The 5,171-nt window shown below is 40.8% G+C and overlaps 1 pseudogene; it reads left to right on the forward strand.

Moving 5' to 3' along the window:
• The first annotated feature begins 1,045 nt into the window (after positions 1-1,045).
• Positions 1,046-2,484, forward strand: LOC114220657 (eukaryotic translation initiation factor 3 subunit E pseudogene; annotated as a pseudogene).
• The last annotated feature ends 2,687 nt before the right edge of the window (positions 2,485-5,171 follow it).

The raw sequence follows: 5,171 nt of genomic DNA on the forward strand, positions 1-5,171 counted from the left end.
TTATCAGGCTGCCCTGGAGTTAAAACCATGACTCATTCTCAAATTCAGAAAGAGAGAGTTCAATGATTAACAGAGGCAGCCAGAAGGGCTGTGGTAGAAACCCATTCCTGAGGGCCCAGAAAGTGCTGCTTGTTGCCATTCAAAGTTAGGCTTTCGCATCAGCGAGCAAAGCTGCTTGCTCACAGTAACTCCTCGGTCTCTGTCCCCCTGGCTATGGATCAGCTTTTCCACTGAGGTCAGAGAGCACGGATCCCCTACCCAGAGGAGTGTGTCGTCCTCCCTTTGGGGTGCCTGCCCCCCACCCCCACCCCCGGGCCTTCTGACAGGGAAGCATTTCTGAGCTCACCTCATGTGGAGCTTCTGAAATGCCCATTTTGGGAGAAAATCTTCTCTCGAGCACTTTAAATGACTCTTAGAAGAACCATGGCTTATCCACTGGAGAGGCTCCTGCAAAATAAAGCAGGGTGGCTAGACTTGATTTTCATGAAAGTAGAGTTAGAAAATCCTCATACTCAGTCTTTATTCTACATATAACACATCCGATGGCCAACCTCAAACATAAGGATGTTTTAACTCTGAAAGTATTTCAGTGAGGTTCCTGAGAGCTGTGCGTTATAAAAGCATATGTAGTCTTTTGTGCCAGCTTTCTCAACCTCCCATGCCCTAAAGATGTAAAATTAATCCTACTGAACAGACAGAATGTTCTAAATTGTGTAATCCCTTTGACGTGAATTCTACCTTTACTGAAAAGGCAAGCTGCTAGTGGTTTGCATTGTGTGTACCTTACATGAAGTTAGAAACTGTTATAAAATGGAAGGGGATTTTTGTGACCGTCAATATTTCAAAAATGCTTCAGATAAAGCCTACCTAGAATAATTCCAAGAATTTTAAAAGTTGTCCACCCATCTTGTAGGCAGTAGTTTGGTGAACTAGAGTAGGAATTTAGCCATAAAAGAGGAACAGTGTCATAAATAATTCTGTGAGTCTTATTAAAAAGAATTTAATAAAGTTTTAGCGAGTACAGACTCCTTTTTTACTTGGCAAGATGGCGGAGTACGACTTGACTACTCGCATTGCGCACTTTTTGGATCGGCATCTGGTCTTTCCGTTGCTTGAGTTTCTCTCCGTAGAAGAGATATATAATGAAAAAGAATTATTACAAGGGAAATTGGATCTCCTTAGTGATACCAACATGGTGGACTTTGCTATGGATGTATACAAAAACCTTTATTCTGATGATATTCCACATGCTTTGAGAGAAAAAAGAACCACAGTTGTTGCACAACTGAAACAGCTTCAGGCAGAAACAGAACCAATTGTGAAGATGTTTGAAGATCCAGAAACTACAAGGCAGATGCAGTCAACCAGAGATGGTCGGATGCTGTTTGACTACCTGGCGGACGAGCATGGTTTTAGGCAGGAATATTTAGATACACTCTACAGGTATGCAAAATGTCAGTATGAATGTGGGAATTACTCTGGAGCCGCAGAATATCTTTACTTCTTTAGAGTGTTGGTTCCAGCTACAGATAGAAATGCTTTGGGTTCGCTCTGGGGAAAATTGGCCTCTGAAATCTTAATGCAGAATTGGGATGCAGCTATGGAAGACCTTACACGGTTAAAAGAGACCATAGATAATAATTCTGTGAGTTCTCCACTTCAGTCTCTTCAGCAGCGAACATGGCTCATCCACTGGTCTCTGTTCGTTTTCTTCAACCACCCCAAAGGGCGTGATAACATTATTGATCTCTTCCTTTACCAGCCACAGTATCTTAATGCAATTCAGACAATGTATCCACATATTCTGCGCTATTTGACTACAGCCGTCATAACAAACAAAGATGTTCGGAAACGCCGACAGGTGCTAAAAGATCTTGTTAAAGTTAATTCAACAGGAGTCTTACACATACAAAGACCCAATTACAGAATTTGTTGAATGCTTATATGTTAACTTTGACTTTGATGGGGCTCAGAAAAAGCTGAGGGAATGTGAATCAGTACTTGTGAATGACTTCTTCTTGGTGGCTTGTCTTGAGGATTTCATTGAGAACGCTCGTCTCTTCATATTTGAGACTTTTTGTCGCATCCACCAGTGTATCAGCATTAACATGTTGGCAGACAAACTGAACATGACTCCAGAAGAAGCTGAAAGGTGGATTGTAAATTTGATTAGAAATGCAAGACTGGATGCCAAGATTGATTCCAAATTAGGTCATGTGGTTATGGGTAACAGTGCAGTTTCACCTTACCAGCAAGTGATTGAAAAGACCAAAAGCCTTTCGTTTAGAAGCCAGATGTTGGCCATGAATATTGAGAAGAAACTTAATCAGAATAGTAGGTCAGAGGCTCCTAACTGGGCAACTCAGGACTCTGGCTTCTACTGAAGAACTGTATAAAGACAAGATGAAAAAACTATAAAATAAAGATGAAATAATAAAACCATTATATAAAGGGTGACCTACGTTTTAGGAACAACTAACATATTGAGTATAGATTTCGGGGAATTTGAATAAAATTGGCTGTGTTTCATTTTATCTTGGGAAAAAAAAGAATTTAATAAGAAAAAAGCGATTAACAGAATCTGATAACTGAGAACTCTGAGAGTTATGAAAACTCATCACTGTGTTGCACACATTGGCTGCTCACGTTTCACCTACTAGTGCAAAATAATAATGATGGTGATAATATTAAAGGCTTCAATTTGACCTATCATCTATATAGTTCATAATGTACTAAAATAATATTTTAGAAATAATCATAACTACCATTTCTTAAAAATGAGCATATAACTTAGAGGTAGTACACTTAATTAAATTGAGTCAGAACTATATTATTGTATTCTTAGGTTTGTGGGTTCTTGTAAGACAAAACTCACAAACCTTCTAGAATAATCCAGGACCATAGAGGGTGAGGAAAAGGAACGGGGCATTCGGTTAGAGATAGTTGGTTATACCCTGAAGCTTCAATGCTCTCATCACCATTCGTAACACTCAGTTACTCAGCACAACCAGCTGGACTTGAGCGCTTTTGGTTATAGGTCCAAATTCATTTCCATATCTTAATATTGAAGCTACAGCATTGGTCTTGTTATAAATACCCTGCCTCACATTTTAATGTAAAATGTGTGTTATTTAACACTTCCTGTATGACTTATATCAATGACAGAAGGTTTTAAAATTATTACAACTTTGTGCGTGTATACCGACAGCTTCAGTAACAACTTTGTGAAACCAGGTCTTACCAGTGACAAGTTTTAAAAAGAGAGAGGGAAGCAAACCAAGAAACAGACTCTTTTTTGTTGTTGTTTTGTTTTTAAGATTTTATTTATTTATTTATTTGAGAGAGAGGGAGAGCACGGGCAGGGGAAAGGACAGAGGGAGAAGCTCAGGGAGCCCAACTCGGGGCTTGATCCCAGGACCCTGAGATCATGACCTGAGCCAAAGGCAGACAGACGCTTAACGGACCAAGCCACCCAGGCACCCACCAAGAAACAGACTCTTAACTATGGAGAACAAACTGATGGTTACCAGAAGGGGCGATGGAGGGATGGGTGAAATAGGTGATGGGGATTAAGGAGTGCACCTGTCGTGATGAGCACTGAGTGATGTATGGAAGTGTTGAATCACTATACTGCACCCCTGAAACTAATATTACACTGTATGTTAACTAACTGGAACTTAAATAAAAACTTTAAAAAACCCAGTGACCAGTTTCATAACTCTTAAGATGTGCAATTTTCAATTATAAGGCAAATTTTGTCAATGGCCTTTCTTTTATTAAATCCTCTAATATTAATGAACAATGAAATGTCCATTAAACTGTTAGGAAATAAGATATATTATACTGGATTGTGTAATGCTGACAAGTTTCTGTCTTCAACGAAATTGTTAGACCTGTCCCTGACTTCTAGCAATATCCACATTATAGTCATTAACTGAAAAATGGACAGAAATGTGTCATTGTGCCCACTATGTGAAAAATAAAATCTCGTAATATCATAGGCATGGAAGTTGCTTATCATTTCACATTTGGTGCTTTGTTTGAAACTGACCCATGACCGGTTTGAGATCAAAGTTCATGCAACTGGCAAGTAATGGTAGCATTATTGTGTGTCTGTGACATGTGACATGCACAAAAAAGGAATTCATAGAGATAAATTGTTTGGCATGCACAAGTCCCTTCTAACCCTTAAGGATTTTTCTCAAATTCAAAAGAGGATAAAGAACGAGAGAAATAAATTATTAAAGGTAGCCGGTTTCATTCTTTTTCTCCCTCCCCCAAAGGCTTGGGATTCCTACTTCTTAAATATTTTTATGCCTTTCAGAGTGAGTTTCATGGTCCAAGAGTCACACTTTTACTAAACATGACAGAACTTCTAGCAGTGGAATAGTGCTATATTTCAGCTATGTGATGTGTTTAATAGGCTTTTATGTTTAGGCTTACACGCTAACTATGATTTACTATATTTGGGGGAGGCTACGGGAGAGGAAAATAAATTCAGAATCGGAATGCAGTGTTCCCGGGAACCTGCACGGAGCCAAAATCCCTTCCAGGAGAACTTAAGTGCCATGCTTCGGCCAGGCCGATGAGGAGGGGAAGACGTCTGAAAACTTGAAAGGGATGCTTACCCTAGGACAAGAGAAGCCACTTCTCTGTATAGAATTTGTGCCTCCCACCTCCCCAGGGCAGGGGATGCATTGAGAAGAGAGGGACAGGGTTTCCCTTCTCTCTTGAGCACCATTTTCCAAACAGACCGAGATCTCCTATGGCCTCTGACAGCTGGCAGTGTAAGAGAAAAGTGAGAGGCAAGGGCTGTCTGTGCAGGCAGGTATTAAAGGTCCAAAGTTTTTTGTGGGGGTTAGCGAGGCTAGGAAGGATCACTGTTTGGGGGATCCAAGGCCCTTGGTTTAATTCACAGCTCTTTCACTTAGTAGAGACCTTAGCGAAGTTGCCCCTGTGTGTGAATCAGGTTCTACTAGGACATAGCCGCATCCATGTGCTCACGTATTTCCTATGGGCTGCTTTCCGGACACGACAGTAGAGATGAGTAGGGGCACCTGGGTGGCTCTGTCAGTTTAAGCCACCGACTCTTGGTTTTGGCTCAGGTCATGATCTCAGAGTTGTGAGACCGAGCCCCATGTTGGGCTCCACGCTGAGCATGCAGCCTGCTT

Source organism: Eumetopias jubatus, unplaced genomic scaffold (assembly GCF_037043125.1).
Source record: "Eumetopias jubatus isolate StellerSeaLion01/CBP00866 unplaced genomic scaffold, mEumJub1_p1.0 scaffold_14, whole genome shotgun sequence".
Taxonomy (NCBI): domain Eukaryota; kingdom Metazoa; phylum Chordata; class Mammalia; order Carnivora; family Otariidae; genus Eumetopias; species Eumetopias jubatus.